Source organism: Ambystoma mexicanum, chromosome 5q, assembly GCF_040938575.1.
Source record: "Ambystoma mexicanum isolate Mex_15411 chromosome 5q, UKY_AmexF1_1, whole genome shotgun sequence".
Taxonomy (NCBI): Eukaryota; Metazoa; Chordata; class Amphibia; order Caudata; family Ambystomatidae; genus Ambystoma; species Ambystoma mexicanum.
In genome coordinates, this window is record NC_090933.1 from 1,302,641,018 (window position 1) to 1,302,664,050 (window position 23,033).

Sequence of the window (23,033 nt, forward strand, 5' to 3'; positions counted from 1 at the left end):
CCCCAGACTCCAAGAGAGGAATCTGTGGTGACGGTGGCCTGCTGAGTGGGTGTTTGAATATCCATCAGTAGGTTGCAGTCTCTGGACCACCAAGTTAGGTCCAGGTGGAGAGATGAAGGAACGTTGATTATCTCGGATTGAGAGCCCCGCTCCTGGTTTTTTAAATTTATTTATTTATTTGCATTTATAAAGCGCACAACCTGCCCTGGGGCATCGTGGCGCTGTTACAGCGAGCCTGAACTTAACATAGGTAAAAAAAAGCATAGTCGGTTGCAGAAGTATACACAGGATTAAGTACTTTGAGTGCAGTAGAAAGGACAGGAATGGCATGATGTAGGAGAAAGATGTGAGTCAAGTATTATGCTTTGCTATGGTTACAGTGCAATAGCATCACTATGCAGGCTAGTCTTATACATTATCAGAACAGTAAGGTTTTTAGATTTTTTCGGAAGGTAATGTACGATTTTTCATTCCTTAATGAGGTTGGCAGGGCATTCCAATTTTTGGGTGCAAGGTGTTGGACGCAAGACCCTCCGGCTTTGGTTCTTTAGAACGACGGTACATAGATCTGGTTGGCGCGGTGGGATCTAGTACGTCTGTTAGAGGAATTGAGGGGGATTCTTTCCAAGAGGTAGGGTGGAGCATCTGATGAGACATCTGTTTGTGATGGCCATGGCTTTAAAGTGTATAAGTTCCATTACCGGTAGCCAATTGGCCTCTTTCCTTGCTTGAGAGATGTGTTCCCTTTTGGGAATGGTCAGTGCTGCCCGAAGCGCGTTGTTTTGCGTGACTTGGAGTTTTTTTAGATTGTTGACAGAGGTGCCTAGGAATAGGGCATTACAATAGTCCAATTTCGTGCCTACTGTGGCTCTGTCGATGGATAAGCAGTTTTTGGTGGAGAGAAAGGGCTTGACTGCGTTGATCACCTTGGTGGTGAGTGCTGCAGAGGCGGCTATGGCGTTGACCTGGCGTGACATGGATAATGAGGCGTCTAGGTAGACACCTAGGGTTTTGACAGTCTTGGAAACTGTGATGGTGGAGTTGTCGATGTTGAAGGTTTTATATTGCGGGGGGAGTTTATTGAGTGTTTCGCTAGTACCTACTAGGAGGATCTCAGTTTTGTCCCCGTTTAGGCAGAGTCTGTTGACAGCCATCCAGGTTTGGATGGCTGTATAAATTCTGGTTAGGGCTGTTGCATCTTCTTCATAGGTCCCAGTTAGTGGGAGTAGTAACTGCGTGTCATCAGGATAGTTGGTGTACGCTATGTTGCGACAGTCGAGATCATTGAAGAGCGGAAGGGTGAAGATGTTGTAGAGTGTGGGGGCGGTGCAGGAGCCCTGAGGAACGCTGCAGTGGATGATGGTAGGGGATGCAGATGCTGTGTCTGAGAAGACTTTCATGAGTCTTCCATTTCTGGGGAGAAGTGAGCTTCATTTTTTTGGTGCATGCCTAAAATATCATGGTTGACAAGGTCAAAGGCGGAGGACAAATCCAGTACGAGAAGTGCCGGTTCGCCTTTGTCCATGATGTCCCCAAGCGTATTTTTAAGTCGAGTAGGGCTGACTCAGTCCCATGACCTCGTTGGAAGCCTGACTGTCTTTTGCCTAAGATGTGGTTGGTTTCTAGATATTCCTCGATTCACATGTAGGCAACTTTGTCCAGGATCTTGAGCAAGAATGGCACGGTGGTGATCGGCCTATAGTTATTATCAATTTCTGGGTTGAGAGTAGGTTTTTTTTAGAAGGGGGCGTACCCAAGCGTCCTTTAGACTGTCTGGGACTGTGTTGGAGTTGAAGGAGGCGTTAATGAAGGATTTAAGAAATGGGGCGAGTGTTTCAGTGCAGTCTTTAATAAGACTAGCTGGGCAAGGGTCTCCTTTGCAGTTGGATGGTTTAATCCTGTTCATTATCTCAATGACTTCACGTTCAGTTACTTCCCTGAAATTAAAAAGAGTTATGGGGGCTTTGGCGGATGGGGGCACTGGGCTGGAGGTGGGCATCTGGTCAGTGCTATTGGTTGATGTGACAGATTCTTGTGGTGCTCCTTAATTTTTTCTTGTAGGAGTTCGATTTTATTCAATAGGGCAGATTGTATAGAGTTACACCAGGTTTGGTCTTTAACAATATCTTGTGATTTGGTAGCTGGTGTGGTGAGTTCTTTGAAGATGGCAAAGAGTTCTTTGGATTCGGAGCTAGCATTCGTAATTCTTTCATTGAACGATGCTGACTTGGCTGTAATTATAGCTTTTTTGTATTGAGAGGTGATTTTTTTAGTAGGAGGGGAAGGTAGTTGTTGCCAGGTGTTCAGTGCTTTTCTTTTCTGAGAGCAGAGCTCTTTTAGTTCCGAGGAGAAGCAGGTTCCACGAGGCTGCGAAGTGCAGCTGAATCCTCCTCATCCTTAGTCTCGTGTGCGGGACGGCTAATAGGACCGCTGCCATTAGACCCATGAGATGTTGGTACCACCATGACGGGGTCACCCCTCTGTTGAGGAAGTGGGTGGTGGCCCTCTTGATAGGCGAGATTTTTCCTCGGAGCAAATACCTTCTGGGAGCACGTGTGAGGCCCAAAAATGTCAGTCTGCATGGGCTGCAGCTGCGACTTCCTGAGATTGAGCGAAAAGCCCAGATTGTGCAGAGTGTTCATAAGGGCATGGGAACAGTGGTGAACCACTTCTGGAGATGAAGCCCTGACGAGCCAGTGGTTCAGGTATGGATAGATGTGGAGGCCCTTCGCTCTGAGCAGGGTCGCCACCGCATTCATGAGCCTGGTGAAGACCCTGGGGGCCGAGTTGAGGCCAAACGGAAGGACCTTGTACTGAAAATGGTAGCCCATGATCCGGACCCGAAAGAACGATGGGGCTGCCAAATCAGGACGTGTAGGTATGCGTCCTTCAGGTCCAGGGAGCACATCCAGTCTACCTTGTCCAATGTCTCAGCTATAAAAGTGGCGTAACCATCTTGAATTTTTGCAGGGGTAAGGAGAGGTTGAGGGTGAAAAGGTCCAGTACAACTCTCAGGCCCGCCTGGTTCTTATCCTGAATGGTGAAAATCCTAGAGTAAAAGCCAAAGACTCGCTGGGTGGCTGGGACTTCCTCCACACCCTGGCTCTCTACGAGCGAGCGGACCTCCACCAAAAAAGTTGCTGCCCCAACCTGTGGGAGTGGAGGGGAGGCGAGGCTGGGATAGGGAGGCGGTACCCAGTGGATACTACGGAAAGGATCCAGGGGTCCGCGAAATTCTGGTGCCAGAAATATGCATACAGAGCAAACCTGCCCCACACTGGAGACACGTGGACCCGAAGGGGTGTGTCATGCTTTCTTTCCCTTGGAGGCTGTCGTGGAGGAGTGGGACTCGAAAAAGCCGTTCCCCTTCCCGTTTTTGTTGCTTGCGCCGGCTCCGAGACGGTGAGCGGTCCGGCTGCCTGGATCTACGCTCCTGGAAGACTCAGAACCCTCCATACGTACAAGCCCCATCAGAGCGCTTCTGAGATTGGGTGTACGATTGGGGCGTGGTATTTGTCAAGATGGATAAAGACTTCCCTTTTGTGAGCGGTTTTTCTTTTTGTCCAGCTCTTCAACCGTGGAGGAGAGGAAAAAGTCCCTCCCGCCCCCTTGAACGGTAGATCTAACATGCATTCCTGGACATCCGGGTTGAACTTTGTTGCCCAGAGTCAGGCTGTCCTTCTCATGTCCGTGGCGATACAGATGGCACGGTGGATTCCATGAGATCATGCGCCACATGGCCTCAGCTAGCCCTGCCTTAAAGCGTGATTGGCTCTGGATGGGGAGTTCCGCAAGGAAGTCAGCAATTTCCCGCCATAACCTTTGGTTGGCGGAAGCCAGCTTGGCATCTGCGTTGGCCTGTCGAAGATGTAAGGACGCGCTGGAATAGAGTTTCTTGCTGTATGCCTCCAAGTTTTTCTCCTTGCCTATCAGCGCCGCAGAGGAGGCAGCTGAGGACGACTGAGGCTTGGAGTATAGTAATGCTGCAGCGATCACCAAGGAGTCTGGCTGAGGATGGCCCGAGAGCAAGAGTGTATCCTCCTCCATCTGCCTGTACTTGGCATCCAGGCATCGATTGACCGGCTTGGCTGAGTGGGGTTTTAGCCAGCTCTTCTTGGCCAGGGAGACTACATTGGTCTGCAGAGTAATCCCCGATTTGGCAGAAGGGCGTTGTGTGATTACTTCCACCAGAACTCCCTCTGCCGGCTGCTCGACCTCAGGTTGGGGTAGGCCCAGATGTTCAATCAGCCCAGCAATACTTGTGGAAGGGGCCGAAGGAGTGGTCTGTGGTGCCGCTAGCACTGCGGGAAGGACTTCCCTGATGGCGTCTTTGAGGATAAGCCCCAATCGAGGTGACTTCATGAGGCAGAGGAACCTCTCGAAGAAGACTTTCACTGACCGAGGAGGTGGCAGGGGGTGCAGGCGGGGTAGTGGGGAGCTGCTGGAGCCGCTGCGTACCCTGCCCATATGGACGCAAAGAAAAGCTGCCCTGTGCAAAAGAGGGGTATGCTGTAGGCCACGTACCTGGTTGAAGCCAGTCCCACCTTGACACTAGTTCTTCGCTGAATGCCTACAATGGCGTTGGACAGGTGCCTCTGTCTGGCTGGCGCAGCGGCCATTTTGTCGAGCTGCCTGCCACGTGCCTGCGACATGTTGCTCAGCCTGCTGGGCCAGGCCTCGTGCAAGACTCTTGCGTATGGATCACGAGGCGTACCCTGCTCCTCAGGCCTAGGCCCGGTGGGTGTGGCACTCTCGACCCGGGGGTTGGTAGAGCTGCGTTTAGGCACCCCCACCGACGTAGACCCTCGGCCATGGTGCCGGTACAATGGCGGAGCCCCTTGGGTGAAGGCCTGGTAAAAGAACCTTTCGGTCCCTCAACACTGACACCGGGAGGATCCGAGGATCCCTCGACCCGGAGGCCGGTAGCTGCAGCAGCCTTGGTGCATGTGCTGGTAGAAGGACCTGACCGGTCCCTGCCGCGCAGGAGTCTCCCTGGGAAGGAGTCTCCCTTGCGGGGTGCAATGAAGAATATCGGCCCTACCTTGGGCTTGGTTCGATGTTTCACGAAGTTCTTGAGGTCCTCTGGAGGAGACTTCTGGAAGAGCTCCCTCCACCTGGGTAGTCTGTTCTTCAGTGCTTTCGAGGACAACGAGCAACAAGCTGAACAAGCTTGCCAATCATGGTCTGGGTCAAGGCAATGTAGGCAGAGGGCTTGGGGGTCTGAAGTTGGAATGAGCCTGTTGCAGGCTGGACACCTGCTGAACCCTGTAGAAGTCGACATGCGCCGGGGAGGAGCGGGACGCCTGAGGACCGAGTACCTGAATGTCAAAAAGACAAAAAAGAAGACAAAAGTATCCGCGCGCGGAATTACATGGCCAAAGCCAAACCCAGGAGCGCTGGTGAATTCGGCCTGTTCCCGTCGACGCGGAAAAGGGGACTGAGGTGTGGCGCTGGAGGGCGGAGTCAGGGCAGAGCATGCTCCCTGGGCCGCACCCCAGCGCGTCTCTAATTTTAAAGGGGGAAAAGATTTTTTCTGGTGAAAAAGGTTCCGTCTCCCTTCCCTTGGAAGGGATGCCCATACTTTATGGTGGTAAAGGATGGGACGCAAGAGTACCTTAGGTATTTCCTGTGTACCGGCAACATTGAAATATGAAAGTATACATCTTTCATGGTCCCATGTGTTAAAATTGTGGCAAAAATGGCAGTTTACAGAAATAAATCGCGGCAAAAAGGCTGCGGTTTTGCCGCCGCAATCCATGTAAAGGATGCTGGGGACACCCCCCGCAATCCCCACACCCATTATACCATTATACCATTTAAGGGGAGTGGGGGACACCCCTGCAACCCCCACTCCCTTTAAATGGCATAATAGGGTACACCTTTACCGGGTCAATCCATGATTTTTTGTAATGGTGACTTTTTTGCCGCAATTTTATTACTGCATACCTCTTTGAAGCCCAATGTTGCCATGTAATCTCCCTGCGTTAGTAGAGGAATTACTTCTTGCAGCGGTATCATACAAAACTTTTGGGTTTTGACAAATTTGTTCACTGGGCGCAAGTCTAGCACAGGTCGCATGGTGAGATCTTTTTTGGGTACAAGGAAGTACACTGAATAAATACCCTTGCTTACCTGTACAACGGGGACAACGTCAATTGCGACCTTTTCCTGCAGGATCTCGACCTCTTGCAGCAGGATCTTCCGGTGTTCTGGTGTTAGACGTCTGGACTTGGGAGGTGTGAATCGAGGTAGCTGGCTGAACTCGATGCAATAACCGTGGATGATGATCTTTAGCACCCACTGGTCTAGTAATCCCCTCCCATGCGAGTAGGAATGATGTTATACGTCCCACCCCGACCGGGGAGGCATGGGAGGGGACCCGGATTTGAGTCATTTCTGACTGGAGGCCGGGGAGCTTCTAGGGGAGGCATCTCTCTTCAAAGACCTCATGAAGAGGGCGAAAGGTTCTCTGGAATTTGGCCACTGTGGGAAAAGGTCTTCTTCACTAGGCCTTTTGGGAGTGAATTTCTCAGAGAAGTCCACAAATTCAGCCAGCCTGTCCATATATCCTTCACATTTCTCCCTGGTCCATGGAGATGAGCCAGAGGGATCCATAGGGGGGAAAAGGGCTCCTCCTGGGGATCCCCGAGATTTGTCAAGTAGAGTCTTATATCAGGACTGGGGACTCTCAAAATAATCCTCAAGCCCTTCCTGGCGCCTAGACGTGTATTTCTTGTCTTTTTGTTTACTGGTCGCCGAAACTATCTTAGTGAGACTCTCGCTGATGTTCGGCGTCACCGGGAGGGGTTTAGGCTGTTTAGACTGTTGTGCCGTAGATTTCGGCGCAACTGGGGCTTTATGCATCTGTGTGCTCTTAGAAGGTGTCTCGACAGCCTTGTGGCTTATGGTGCTGGCACCCTTGCTTGCAGAATGCCCAGACGCATGCCGCTGACTCAGGGAGGGCTGCCAATCATGCGAATCGGCAGGTGCCGTTGAGGAACTAGACGTACCTGTTGGCACCTTAGACGGCTTCGATTGATCTGTCGTGGCGGGACCAGGGATTGTGTGCTTTGTCCTACGAGTAGCGTGTGCGTCCCTGTGGTGTACATTCCCCATAGCAGGACTTGCATTGTGCCTGGTGGGGCCGGGGACGGACGTCTTGGAGCGTGAGCACGCTGATGTGAGGTCAATGGCATCCGCATCGGAACCATGAGCATCGCTTAGATCCTCAACACTTTCGGTGGCTGCAGCGGCAGGGAAGCTTCCCTCGGCCTGCGCCATGGCATAGGCCGCCCACCGTTTCACTCAACGCTCCTTTGATCGTCTTAGGACGCAGGAGCTGACAGTTCCGACAGGACGCCTCGTCATGATTGAGAGGGAGACACTTAATGCACCGCCGGTGCTTGTCTTTCAGGTGTATTTTCCCCTTACGGGGAGGGCAACATTTAAATGGTTCCTGTCCATAGCTCAGGTGTATTAACCAAAAGGGCAAAATGAGGGGAGAAGGAAAGATTCCTGAAAAGAAGAGAAACCCCCCCCCAGTCCCCACTCTCCCTACTGTATAGGCTGGCCAGAAGGCCCGGCCACTGGGTCGACAGCGTCCACTGGAGCACCAGCCGTCGAAGTCTGTTCTTTCTCTTTCTCCGCTTTAGCAGAGGGATTACTTCTTGTAGCGTAGTCATGTGGAACTTTTCTGGCTTGACATTTGTTTGCAGGGCGCAAGTTTAATACTGGGCGCATTGTTAGATCTTTCTTTGGTACAAGGAAGTATGTTGAATAGATACCCTTGTTAATCTCGTTGGATGGCACGACCTCGATGGCGTCCTTGAGGAGTAGCGCGTTGACTTCCTCTATCAAGATGAGTTGCTCCTCTCTTGACGTCTTCCTCTGGCGTGGGAAGAGGTTTGATGGTGTTTCTGGGAGCTCCACGCAATAACCTCCGCTACTGTTGAGAACACCCACTTGTCTGTGGTTATGCCCTCCCATGTGTGGTTGAAGTTTGAAATCCGTCCGACTGGGGAGGAGTGGGAGGGGACCTGTAGCGGGGCATCATTGCTTGGGAGGCGTTCCTCCACTTCTGCAGTGGAGGGTCTCCCCGGCCACGACCTCTGCGCTGGCCTCTAGGATAGCCCTGGGACGCTTGACCCTTGTTGTAATTCCAAGATGTATTCTGGTTTTGTCCTTAAACGGAGCCTCTGATTTTGGCCACGAAAACAGCGAAAATTGTATTCTCCCCTTTGTCAGGTCTGTATATTAATACGTTGGCCAAGGTACTTGAGTGTTTCATACTCGTCCTTGGCTGACTTTAGAGCATCCTCCACTGGTTTGCCAAATAAAATATTAGGTTCTATTGGCATATTGAGCAAGGTTGCCCAAGTCTCTAATTTAAAACCAGATTGTCGAAGCCAGGCATGGCGCTTGAGGATAGTGCCCTCTGCGATAACAGGTCCAGCATCATCTGCAGCGTCAAGGTTGTTTTTAAGCAGACTGCTGGCAGTGGCTCTACCTTCGGCTGCAACAGGGCAAGTTTAGATTTCAGAGGTTCTGGAGCAGAGTTGGCTAGGGCAGTAACCTCGTCCCATTTAGTACAGTCGTAGCTCGCCAACAGTGTGGAATTGCCGGCGATTCTTACTTGGTAAGCTGCGGAAGTAGCCACCTTCCTACCCATGGTGTAAAGCTTCTTGCTCTCTGTCTGGCGGTGCTTCGGAGGAGGCCAGGGGCTTACCCGCTCTCTTCCAAGTAGTCGTTACCACCAGTGAATCTGGCCTAAGCTGTCCTCTTATATACAAGCGATCAGACGGGGCGGGGCAGAATAGCTTCTCTATTCTTGGATTAACTGCCCTTGTTTGATTGGGTGTTTCAAGTGAAGGTTGGATCCTTCTTTGAACGGACTTCAAAATGGGTAAAAACTGGGTGGCAGCCTTCTTGTCGCCCTTCTTGTCACCCATGATATACTCAACAAAATCCTTGTCCTGCTGAGTCTCTTGCGTGTCAATGCCGAAGTGCTCAGCTGCTTTGATCAAAATGACATTAAACAGGGGTCGATTATCCACTGGGGAATCAGTAACGGAGAATTCTGTGGAACTGGAGAGTCCATAGCATAGACCTCCGCCTCATCATCATCATTATTATTATCCGTCTCATCCTCTACATCATAGTATTGATCATCCTCTGGATATTCTTCTGTGTCTGCGTGTATATCAAAGATCTGCAGGGGTGCGAGACTTTTTGGCAGCAGACATATCAAAGATCAGAAGAGATGAGAGATCTCTTTCTTGATGGCTCCGATGATTGACGGGGCTGAGAAGTAGTAGCCTGATCAGTGGGGGCAAGGAGGGTGTTTTTTGTAAGCTCTCAAAAGCTTGAAGGTGCCCTTCAAAGAAGTTAGCAAAGAAAGTCATTCTGGACATTATTCTATTTCTTCAGCTGACCATTTGGCTGAGCTGGGTGTATAATGCCAAGGTATGGAACAGCAGGTGTAGTCAGGCCCTTATGTAGGGCTTCACTTAAAGGACCCTCCCTGTCCTCCTGTAGGGTTTCATCAATCTCCTCTACAGTTTCTCTGGCAGGGGTAGGCCTCTCACTAAGAGGTTTGTCCTTGAGGGACTTATCCTTGTCTTTTTGCTCATCTCTATGATCATAGCTTTTAGAGGACGACTTCTTTGAGCTAGAAGCTGTTTTCGACCACACAGGTCGAGTTTTGGCACTGGGAAGGGCCTTTGCCACATCCTGTGACATTCAGGAGGGACCTCTGCCGTGTCTTTCGACATTCAGTGGACTTTATGGGTGGCGTCTTTAGTCTTATGGGGCCTGTCGTGAGGCGACCGACTTTTGGAGTGCCCAGAGGACAGTGAATCCGCAGATCCGCCCCTAGACGCCGAATCCCGGCGGGTGCTGGACTCATCGCTGCACGGTATGTGTTTAGTGTGGCGAGATTGAGTGCTTTTGCTGCCGGGTGTCATCCCCACAACAGAGCCGCCGACCTGTGTTCCGGGGTTGGTGGCTAGCACTGGGGAACGTGGAAGTTCCCCGTCACCCTCGCCATCCGAAAAGACAGCGTTGCTGCCGTCACTGGAGGCTCCCTCCACCTCCATGGCGGTCTTGGCCTGCATGGCGTGATGGGCCCAGCGTTTCGTCCTACGATCTTTAAGGGTCTTGGGTTGAAAGAGCTTGCAAGCCCAACAGCGCCCTTCGTCGTGGTCCGATTAAGACACAGGTTACACACCTTGTGCTCATCGATCCACGGAAATTTTTTATTAAAGGATGGTCAAAATTTGAAAAGTGTCCTACCCATGGTTAGGGCAGGCAGCAGGGCGAAAAAGCAAAGGGGTGGAGAAATACGTTGTGAAATGACCGCCCCCCCCACTCTCCCTAGTGTAAGGGCCTAGGCCCATTGGGCCTTCCAAGGCCGAAAGGAATCAGTCGAAGTTTCTTCGTCCGACGATTCGCGTTTGTCCTTCGATCATTGATTCATCACCGCGTCGAGACATGGCGGTTGAAAAGGAGAGGAAGAGTAACTATCTTTAAACTTTGATAAAGTAAATGTCATTAGCCAAAAATGCACCCCGCAATATGCGACCTCTCACAATGGCGGAAAAAAACAATCTGAGGGACCCAGACGCGTGAATGACCATGGGTACAGTGGAAGTCACACTAAGGATAGTATTACTGGCACGCCCTGTCGACGTCCCTTTTCGAATTTCAAAAACAACTGTAATACTCTGCAGCCTCCACTGGATGTCGGCCTAGGCATAGCATGTGAACTAAGCAGATTCCACAAGCCCCAGCAATACACACATTTCTCTGCTCCACTCTAGGTCCGCATCCCCCCTGTTCCAGCGGCTTCCGTAGCTCAGGCTGCACCCGGGCTTGGGCGCAGATGACTTTCCGTGTTCCTCCGCTGTACGGCATTGCCTGCCTTCCAATATGAGGGCTCCCAGGATCGTTGCTGGCATCTTGACTTCCTGGTCTTGTCGCAACACGGCTGTCTGTGTGTCTATGTCCCTCTCTCTGATTTTGGTCTCCACCTTTTATACTCTTTACCATTGTCAAAAGGCAGCAGGTGAAGTGGGTTAAACTTAATTGCCTGGCCCTGTATAAGCCGGTTAGTGTGACATGCCAGATCTTCATTACATGATGCCTCCAGGCTTCTCTTCTTCGTCCCAGTACTATAGTGGTGTTTGCAATAGGAAGTATACACTACTCTAAACTGCCTCTTCCTCTTCTCAGTATTTGGTGTGAAACTACAGGCAAAAATGGGATAAGACTGACAATATCCCATTGACACTGAGCGAGTGTGGGGTAGGTCAGTGTTCGTGAAGGGGGGATACCAAGTATCACTTTCAAGCACCCTTTCCCCAATCCCCAAGGACCCTCCAACCAGGTGATCGATCCTCGCTTGTCCACCCCCAGGGTTGGGATCCAGAAGCAATGCCCTTCCCTGGCCACCTGAACAGAAGATCCCTGAGGAGTAGATGTGAGAGTACCTTCAGGTTTCTCACAGTGAGCAAAGGGAGGTAAGCATTGTTGTGGGCTGTACTGCACCATTTGTGTTCGAGAAAAAGGTTTGCAATGCAGGAAATGCACATCACAAGACTATCTAGCCGGTGCACCCTTATGGGGGATTACATGAATCAAGGGTAAGTTGGCTGTAGTTCGTGGACCATGAATGTGGACATGCGTGTATTTGTCAAAAAGACTTCTGCTCAGGGCGACACCATTGAAACAATCCAAAACTTCAGAACTGGTTAAAAAACAATTTAAAAGTAAACTGGTGTCCTTATGCCAAGTACTTGCAAAGAAGGGCCACGAAACTAGTGCCATCAGACGGATGGGCTTAGAAGCGATGTACATGCATCCAGTGAAATTTACTCCTCTGCAGAACCGATCAAACCTTTCCCTTAGGGAGTAGGCATATAAAGTACAGAATGGGGGTGCAGTACTGGGTCATTGGCATATGCAGACAGGCTCCGAAATTCTAATTTGTTTCACACCATTAACTAATTTAGCTCTTAGGATTTTATATATAATGTCAACGCAAGCTTATTTAAACCCTAATTTAGCTTCCTGTAGTTTACCAAGTGCTCCAAGCTCAATATGGGCCAAGACTATCTTAATTTTAAGTGATATTTCCTGGTGGTCTTTGGACCAAATCTTTGTGAAGGTGGGAAGGTTCCATATTCGAAATTCTTCTTTAAATAAGCTGATATCCTGCAGGGGGACGGGGAAGACTCTTTTTCCTGCAAGTCGACTTTGTGTTCCTTTAATTGTGTTGCTTCCCGTCAACCTCTTTAAAATGTGTCCTACCCCAGCAGGTTTGCTTCTATTCCCTTCTTACTCCGCCTCCTCCTCATCCAATAGCACCTTACTATAACAACCATCGCTTCCCATTAATTTCCCCATGCTCCTCGACGACTCCCTCCCCCCCCCACAACTTTGCATTCACTCGTTTTCTCCCAAGACTGCCTTAGTGAAATGCTTTTATGAGGATTCACCAAATTCTCACATACCCACACTTCAAATCAACACTTTGTTTTGTGTCCACCTTTTGCTTGTCCCACTTATGTACAGCAACCTGCCTCAAAACAATTGGATTGCAAATAATTCTAAACCATTTTGCACATATATTTGTGCCCGTTATTTTTTAAAGTTATTGGCTGACCAACCATTATTCCAGGAATTGTACCAATTGTTAAAACCATTTTGTGAAATTAAAAGTTGTAGCGGATGCCTTTAATGGCCATTAAGAAATAAGAACATTGATTAAAATGCATAATGTTTATCATTTGCCAATTAATTGGCTCAACTTCAAATTGAGACTTGCAGGACGACCTTCAAAAGACTCACTTTCATTATGAAGGAGTCCTACAAAATTTGCCACGAGACGGCGAGCCGACCCTGTTGGTAATGGCCTGCCGGCCAAGTTAAGGGGCTGAGCAATGCGAGGGTCCATTAGCACGGGCAGCTATGCCGTTACCGACATGGTCGACATGCCGCACAGGGGCATATCACGTTTGGCACCTGTGAGTAACTACAGGCTGGTGCTGAATGCAGGCAGTGTTAACATTTTTTAAAAAAGGAAACATGGTCGGGGCGTGGTCGGGAGCCGACCGTGCGGCATGGCTCCTTAGGTGCTCCTGGACGGCCCCGTCGTCGGAGTGAATTCCCCGCGGTCTGGGGCTTACACTGAGCCGATCTTAGAATCTGCAGCATTATGAAGTCCTGCTGCATCGACCGTGAGGGGTTGGCAGCGATTATATGCCATCTGAAAGCCTGGTGAGCCGTGTTCGCTCCCGTCGGACATGTGTTGGAAAATCTAAAATGGCGACCGGGCGCCCGTAGCACTTGAGGCCTCGGTGGGGGAGGGGCACCCCTCTGCTTCATCTTCTGCACCCCCGTGGGCCCTGAGCCTGGGGGAATCCCCGCTCTCAACCCCCACCAGACAACGCCGACACCCACTTTTTCGGCAAGGCACCGGGAGAAGCCCCATCGGACGGAGCCTCCTCCCCAACCTGGACACATCATCGTCCCGCGGAGGGCTCCGGCGACTGCCAGCGGGACCCGAAGTATAACTGAACGGCAGGACACAGCCCGCGGCCCCGAGCTCACAGAGGGCGCGCCCCCCCCCCAACCGCGAGGCAATCCAGCGGACCACAAAGCGGGGACCCCCTCGTAACCTCTTTCTCTAGGTAAGAGCACCTTCCGACTCTGCCGGGTCTGGTTGGGGAACACCCCCTTCAAGCCAGCGACGCCTGGGATTTAGGGGCTCGGATTGACACCGGTGAAAACTCTTCCCGACGCTCGGAGTGGCCTTGGCGCTCCACCCTCCCATCCGGACCCCAGCGCACCCGCCTAGAGCCCTCTGCACATCGCCCCAGTGGACCCTGCATGCACTGCTGGTGCCGGGAACCTGCCCGGAGAGCCCCCGAAAATCTAGATCTACGTCGAGGGGCATTCCTTCATCTAAAGCAGCACCCTTGCCCGACAACAGCAGCCTGCGATCAGGCAATCTTCACCTCCGCTCCTCTTGCACCTCCAACCTGGCTCCGGGGGGTCTTGGCCCCATTCAATCCACCCAACGTGCCTCTACCCCGCCGGCTGAGTCTAGCCCACCGGTCCTGCAAAGAACAAATCGCCGGGCAGCTTACAAAACCACACTGTACTCATTCCCATCGCCCGTGCCGGTCTGATCTGACCATCAACGGAGGGAGGCTCGCCACTCTCCCCCCCCCCCCCCCGATACTGGACCTGTCTGGCGGGGCTGGTCCCGGGATCTACGAGTGGATTCGGCAGTACAGCAGCAGCTGCTCTTCCCCTGCTGCCACCACTCAGTAGGACCATGCCAAAGAGTGGTAAATCGGTGAAACAAGCAGATATTGCAGCAATGATGTCCAACTCTGGCCAGAACAAGGCAGGCAAAACCGACCAGACCACTACCCCGACACCCAACGCTCTTCCCTCACCGGAGCAACCACAGGTCGAGCATTTCGCCACCAAAACAGATTTAAAAGACCTTCTAGCAGCCCTTACCAAGGAGATCCATAAGGGCACGGAGGAAATCACCAAGAAGATTGCATCTTTCGACAGAAGGGTGGAGGAAGTGGAAAAGCGCACAGAGGAGGTGGAGAATGGCCTTTGTGACAACGCGTCCGAACTAGAGTGCGGCCTAAACAGAATCACAACCCTGTAAGCCAGATGCGATGCACTCAAACTCAAACAGGAGGACAGCGAGAACTGCTCCCGGCGCAACATCCGCGGGAACCACACCTCAATCACTAATGCAGATCTTGAGAGCTTCGTTAAAGACCTGCTCAGGTTCATTATAACCCTACCTGACAGTGCCCCGTTGGAGATCGACAGAGTCCACCGTATGGCGCCTAGGCAAGCTTCATCCTCCCCGCCTGATGTTCTCGCCCGGATCCACTTCTTCAGGGTTAAAGAGGAAATAATGAGAGAGGCCAGATCATCAAAACAAATCACTTTTAGAGGAGCAAACATCGCATTATCCCAAGACCCAGCAAGCATTATCCTTCAAAAAAGGAGAGCCCTTCATAACCTTACAGAATGGCTTCAGGAAAAGAAAGTTCAATAACGATGGGGCCACCCCACATCTCTGTGCTTCGAATGGGAGGGTGTGCGCAGGCAAATCCGGAACCTCAAGGAGGCAAGCCAATACCTAGGAACAAAACCCGCAGACGAGGACTCAGACCATGCTACCTGCTCTCAATCCCAGCCCGGCTCGCCTATATCCAACCGCTGGTCCCGTGCTGGTGGGCGGCGCAGGCCCCGGGGCCCCCGGAAGCAGCATAACCCGGACTGACTGGAGGTTCCCGCTCGTCCTTCGGTTGCTGACTCTCCAGACTAAGGTTTAAGATTTTCATCCGCTATCCAGCTTCCACACATCATACACGGGAAATACTGTGATAACATCCAATACCCAGGGGGACAGCAATAGGCACACATTCTAGTACACACCCCCAGGCCCATATGCTCTACACAGTCCCTGGATCCGTTATTCCACGACCCGGGTGGCTTCTCTGTTCACTTAGTGGGTTGCAACTCCCAACGGCAGGGTCCGCCAGTAACCCCACGAATGAGCTTTATGGTCTCATTCCCACAGTTCTGGGGCGGGGAGGGGGCAGTTTTGGGTTTAAGGAACTGTTCAACTCCCCAAAAACCCCAGTTAATGGTTATAGTTTTATTAGTAGACATCGGTAATTGCAGCACAATACCACGCTCACTCGTGAAGGTTCCACAGCCCTGCAGCCCTTACATAGCTTGCCTGCACAACTCATGCTATGCGCCCAGAAGTAATAGACCCTGATAACGCTAGAGAGGTCCGCATCCTGACCTGGAATGTCCAAGGTCTTAATTCCCCCAGGAAGCGCAAATCGGTGGAGCACAGGCTGGCAGCTCTAAACGGAGATATAGTAATTCTCCAGGAGACTCATCTCCTGCCGGCTGACGAACACCGAATTAAATTCAAGCGCTTCAAACAGGGCTTTTTCGCCTCTGGTGGGAAGAAGAAACGAGGGGTGGAGGTTCTTTTAAGTGACAAATTCCCTTTATCCAATCCCACGGTTAAAAAAGACACATCGGGCAGATACCTTCTCATCCGAGGTCATATTGCAGACCAACCAATCACAATCGCTGGGATCTATGCACTGAATGCAAATCAGGACAAATACATAGCCGAGCTACTCTCCCCGCTCCTAACTTTTACCTCAGGACATCTCCTAGTCGGAGGAGACTAACTTAGTTCCTGACCTCATAAAGGACAAGTCCCTACCCCCATCCAACCCTGACTTCTCCCGAGCCCTTGCATTTGCTAGATTTCTCAGGGAATCGGGCACGGTTAACTTATGGAGGGTAGCCAATCCTGACACCCATGACTACATGTTCTTTTCAAACGCACATGGAGGTCATTCCCGAATCAATATGTTACTGGCCTCCAGTACCTTATTCCCTTGCTTTAGCAACATCGAAATCCATGCAAGAACGGTGTCTGACCATGCACCAGTCTTGGCAGCTCTCTCTATCTCGGGAGGCCCTGACCCCCCTCCTAGATTCTGGAAGCTCAACGATTCCCTGTTATTGGGCAAGGCAGAAGACTCATTGGTCAACTACTTTAAATAAAACCAGAAACCCCAATTGGGCTGTTATGGGAGACCATGAAACCGGTTATAAGAGGGGTATTTATTAGCGCTGCCTCTGAACAATTTCGAGTCTCCAAACTCCTCACACAATCTCTAGAGTCCAAACTCTCCTCCCTAGAAAAAGATCTAAAAACCCAATATTCCAGAAAGGCGGACAGGGAATTAAAAAAGGCGAGGAGGGCTCTGGAGATGCACTTGGCTGACCGCACTGCGAAGGCGCTGGCATACACGAAACAATTTTATTATCACAAAAGCAATAAGGCGAACCAGCTGCTAGCGTACAAATTACGAAAAACTCACACTAGAAACAACATCACAAGTCTTAAGGGGTCTGATGGGATAAGTACATTTGCCACCTCAGACATAATTGAAATCCTGCTGGACCACCATAAAGCGCTCATGCAAGGTCCACCCACATCTCAAGAGATTAGAGTCCAACAACAGCGTTATTTGGAATCTTTTCACACACCCCCACGGTCTCTTCCCCCCTAAGCTCCCTGGAAGCCCCAATCTCCGCAGAGGAATTTCTAGATGCCATTAAATCGCTTAAGAAAACCGCCCCAGGCCCTGATGGGCTAACGCCCAAGTTTTATAAATCGTTCGCTCACATTCTGACCCCGCAACTAGCATTGCTATTTAACTCATTTCTATCTACCAAAAAGGTAACACACACTAAGGCCGAATCATCTACCATCTTACTGCAGAAGCCGGGAAAGGACCCTGAGCAAGCAGCCTCTTATAGGCCAATCGCCCTAATGAACACTGACGGGAAAATCTTATCAAAGGTTCTAGGGGCTAGACTGGCTAGGATTCTTCCCGAGCTAATTTCCAAAGACCAGACAGGCTTGATCCCGGGCAGAGGGACACACGATAATATTAGGCGTACACTCACTATCATCGAGTCCGCGAACAGGATGAAAACTCTGCTCCTGGTAATCTCTCTCGACGCACATAAGGCGTTTGATCTAGTGAACTGGGACTTCATCCGGTACACTCTCTCCTATATGGGCCTAGGTCACAACTTTATAACCTTGTTAATGGCATGTTATGGACACCCATCAACGCAACTCTGAGTCAATGGGAGGAAATCGACGAGCATCCCTATGTCCAGGGGGACTCTGCAGGGGTGCCCGCCATCTCCCTTGGTCTTCGCACTCTCGATGGAGCCATTCGCAGCAAGAATCCGCCTCAATCCTAACATCAAGGGGGTCATGGTGGGCGGGACTGAACACAAGGTTGCGCTCTACGCCGATGATGTTCTTTTCACCATCACTGACCCAGCCAGCTCGCTGCAGCCCCTACTCGAATTAGAAGCGTTTGGAGCATGCTCTGGGTTCAGGGTGAACTATGACAAGTCCTCTGTCCTTCCGATCAACCTCCCGAGACGCCAGGGAAACACCTTATGTCCTGAGTTTCCAATCCCATGGGCCAACACCTCGCTGGAATACCTGGGCGTCCAGATCCCCAAATCCAGCCTAGTAATCTACAAACACAACTTCCCTCAGCTGTTTAAATCACTACGCGCAGACCTGAAATGGTGGGACAAACAAGAAATCTCGTGGCTGGGCCGTGCCGCCGCGGTAAAAATGAACTTACTCCCCAGAGTGCTGTACCATTGCCACGCGCTCCCAACTCACATTCCAGAAGCAGATCTTGCCTCTCTACAACGGGATGATATGAAATTTATCTGGGGGGGCGGCGGAAAAGACCTCACATTGCCAGGAAAATCATGATCCGCCGCCGACAACTCGGTGGTCTGGGGGTCCCTGACATCTCTAGATATCGGCGCGCAGCACAACTCAGGCACGCTTACACTTGGACCCGCTCAGTAGATCGCCCAGCCTGGCTGCAATTGGAAGAAGCATGGTGTAAATCTCCCCTTTCTGACTTGCCTCACATCCAATCTCAGAAAACCCCACCAGCAATGTCTACACACTTCCAGCAACTTTTAACACAGTAGACAGTTGGAAAGCTGCAAACAGAAAATGGGGAATCAAAACCTCACTGGGTCCACTAACCCCTATTTGGAGTAACCCGGGCTTCTCCCCTGGCCTTTGCATCCGTAGCTTTGCCAAGTGGCCGGAGGGCAGCCTCCACAAAATCTCAGACTTTTTAAAGGAAGGCCAGCCGCTTACCTTTGAGGACTGCAAGGCGAAGTTCAATATCACCGAGGAGGAACGATTCCGATATACTCAGATCTGGTACTGGATCTCACAACGCTCCGTTAGAGGACATGGCTCCAGGGACCTAACTCCCCTCGAACTATCACTGACAGCATCCTCTCCAAGAGGTAAGATCTCCACCCTCTACAAACTCCTAGAAAAAGCTAACCTGGAAACGAAGGAAAGGTACATGCTGAACTGGGAGAGGCCGCTGACTGGAGCCTGATGTTTGGGACAAAATTTGGTCAAGACTCCATAAGAGTACCCAATGTGTTACCAATAGGGAAGGGGGATATAAAGTATGCTTCAGGTACTATATTACACCTACCCAACTGCATAAAGCGGGCGCGAGGCCCTCACCGAACTGTTGGAGGGGATGCATGCAAGAGGGCTCGCTTTTCCACCTCCTATGGGACTGCCCTAAGACGGCGCACTATTGGAAGGGGGTCCTGACGCATGTCCGAGCAATAACAGGCCTGAATATCCCGTGGGACCCCGGAATAATTTTGCTGGGTGACCCGGGGGAGGCGGATGTGCCGATGTCAGGAAACGCTGCTCGCCTTTCAACTCATCTATTATTGGTGGCCAAAATTGCCCTTGCTCGTCTCTGGAAGCACCACGAGGGCCCCTCTATCCCGCCTTGGTGGGACATTGTTACTGCGGAATAAATCACTGCAATTCGCCTGGGCAACCTCAATCCCTTCCAGAACACTTGGGCCCCATTCATGGGCTACGCAGACCGTTACCCGGCCCTTACACTAAAGCCGCCTAGCGTCCGTTGGCCGAACTGAACTCCGCATGGACGCGGACTGGTCCAGTATAAAGATATTCCCCCCTCTCGCCATTTTCCTGCCCAAACACTGCTTTGAATGAGTTGCATACTAAATTCCCTCTCCTATTATCTATTCCTTCCACTGTAATGAACTATTCCACCACAATCATGCGCTAACTCCCATGTCTACTGTTTAATTTGTTTCTTTCTTGTTGTCCCTGATTAATACTTGAATAAAATGTTTATTTTGAAGGGAAAAAAAAAAAAAAAAAACAGGAAACATACCTTTGTTCCACCCTGAGATGCTGCGTCGGGAACAGGAGTCTGATTAAACAGTGAAGAACTCTCTGGTTCCCCAACAGCCATGGAATGACCGAGTAAATGTACATTGTTAAAATGTTTATTTTCTCTTTAGCACCTGTGTGTGGTTACTCGTGGAAGCTAAAGACAGTATAGGAGAGATGGGGGAACATAGTAGGCCAAAGCAAAGGGCGCACAGCCATGGGAGATCTAAGAACGCAGGATTCAGCCCACAATCCAAGCTCCCCGATTGGCTGGCGCTCGCGCCCAGGGTGCTAATAAACATTGGTTTCATTTTAATATGGTCTGTTAATTGTGTAATTTGCACATCTCAGCCAAGAAAGTGGATTAAACTTTGTTTTCACTCCTCTATGTTGTTACTTTTTTACCAGATTGGGGAAAACTGGTAGTGCACAAACAAGTAGAGGAAACGCATTAACTTTACAGGCCACTTCAATCCAGTCGAACCTAATCGGGAAATTGGTTGGACCAGGAACATTTATGCTTCCACTGGAGATAGGAGAGGTGTTAAGTCAAAGGTAGCAGTGTGGGGTGCATTAAAAGGCCCCAAATAGAAGTCCCTTTCACACGAACAGCAGGAGTTTAAACACAAACGAAAACGGCTTGTTTTTCAAGAGAAATTGAAGACCCATGTGGAAAAGGGCCTTACTGTAATTACCAAAGGAAAAGCAGCATTTTAATTTCCAAAAGGAGGAATCAAAGTTCCCTTGCATATTGCCACCAAAACGTCTTGCACAGGTGTATGCAAATAAAAGCAGTTTAAATGTGAAAATGTATCACTGCTCACAGACAAATGTCAGGGAAAAGACATGATGGGCGGGTTGACAAAAAATGTATATTCCGTTTCACATACAAAAAAACAGTGATATATGAAAAGCCACCTTGTTTTCATGGAAAAATGTCAGCCCAAGACCAACCCTTTTGCTGGCTGTGGGCAAACTTCACAAGGAAATTGCCCACTCCCAGTATGGATGTCACATCTCCCATCTAATAACCAACTGCAATAAAGTATCCAGCTAAAGGTGTCGAATTTCAGTGTTCTCCAGACCTGCTGGCTCTGAAGGCATTGACTGCACGTGACATTACCCTTGGCAGATGCATGACATATATGTGAAAATGGGGGCAGCAACTTCAAAGAGCAAGTTTCTGACACAAAGAGACTAAGATTTTTTTGAAACTCTGGATACAGGCTGGCCCGGTGAAAACAAATGGCCGGAAGGCAGGAGAATTGCCATTTGTCCCACATGAAGATTTAAAATTGATTTAAAAGGACCATCATCATTTAGACCTTTTTCTCAGCAACCATAGGGCGGATTGTTTTTATCCATTTTATGCAATTTCCAGATGATTTTGGAGATATAAAATTCATCCACCTGTGACTCGGGGAACTGTAAAGGCCATCTAAGATGTGTTTCTGGCTGATCTGAACATGTTCCAAATGTGAGTTGGTGAACATGTTCCAAATGCGAGTTGGTGAGCTGGTGGAGAATAAAATGAGGGATATGGGTAATAACTTATATATGCATAATTTATGCTTTTTATGTAAATGGCAGAAAGGGGCCACATGGCTGTGCTACATGGTACGGATTTGGTGGTCGGCTTATCTAATTCTCCATGATTAGTTGAATCAGAAAATATGTATATTTTGGCAGTAGATAATACAATTATGAAGTTGTGATACATAACCAGTTTGTGTCAAAAATCTGAAAGCAGAACGAAGGGCGATTACAAATGAGAATTGCCATATGTTGCTCCAGACCAGTACACCAATCCTGACTTGGCGGGTGGGTTTGAGAGGCGAGAGAAGGGCTCCTGTCCAATCCTAGTTGTGGGAATTATTGCAGGGTATTTCTTCAAGATTGCAAAAGTGGTGGTGTCATCGCTGCTATATAAGGGGGACTGCACAGACCAATACACACAGAAGAGACAGATCATCAGGAGTGCTGCTGCAACTTACCATCTGACAGCTGTAAGGAAACACCATAGGATTTTGCTGAGAGTGCACCTGGGTGGAGCTGTTCATTTTTAGGAATGCCTCAAAGCTGACTGGGTCCTATGGTGGACAGAGGGAGGCCATCTTTGAGAGCAGAGTGACCAGAACCCTGCCCTAGCTTTCCAGAGTGTCCTGAGATGCAGCTGGCTTTCCTGAATTTTATACAGGGGCTTTCTATGTAAGTAGAACCGAGACCTGGGAAACCAAAAGGTGGGGGAGTCTGTTTGCCTTGACTCCTTGACTACTTTCCCTTTATAGCGGGCGGGGGGGGGGGCACCGGGGGTGGAAGACTGTGTAGATCCTTAGCCTATTTAACCAAAAATATTAATTTTATTAATTCCCCATTTGGCAGAACACTACGGGGTGAATTTTGTGAAAATTTGAAATTAACAAAGCTGACTTCCCAGTATGCGCTGAAAACTATAGCCTGTCATTTCAGTGGGTAATCCTTTTTGTCCTGCTGACCCTGACCTCTTTAAGGAAGAGGGGTGTCTGTTCTTAAATCAGTCCAACCTTTTTATCCAGTTTCCCCAACACAGGCCGTTCAGTGGGTAGGGGTCTAAAATGCAAAATTCCCTGAATCATTCCAATTTTTCTGTCTCACTTCCACAACACAAACCGAAATAGAGGGGGGGGGGGGTGCAAAACAAACCGTTAAATCACCATGGGTTTATTTTAAACCAAAAGTCTGGGTGAAATCGTAAATGTCATATGTATATGTACCAATCTTGAAATACAACTGCTAGCTTTTAAGCCTGCAGGAAAATCAAAAACGCACAACACTACAGGATAATTGCTTTCGTTATTGATCAGTAATTATTTCTTGAAGTGAAATTTGCAGAAAGTGTGGGAATGTGAACTTTTCAACTCACCTTTGCGGTTTATTTACACTGAGAGAAGTGGATTGTGTTGTGCCACAGATAAAGTGGTGTTTGACATTTTGGTGCTAATTTACATTAATTATATTAAATAAATACCGATACATTTCCCGTACACCAGCCTTGTTCTTGGCTCATTGTTAGCTCCGGTGGAGGGATCCAAGGGGCATTATATGCCTCTGATGAGCTGAAGAAAGGAATCCATTTAACAGTTTGTTGCATCACAACTTATGTGACGAAGGAAGGAAGGAA

General features: G+C 49.8%; 1 protein-coding gene across 1 annotated transcript in view; it reads right to left on the reverse strand.

Annotated features, from left to right (window-relative positions):
- The window catches only part of BOP1 (BOP1 ribosomal biogenesis factor), a 696,945-nt gene that overhangs the window by 54,398 nt on the left and 619,514 nt on the right, over positions 1-23,033 (reverse strand). The window lies entirely within an intron of this gene.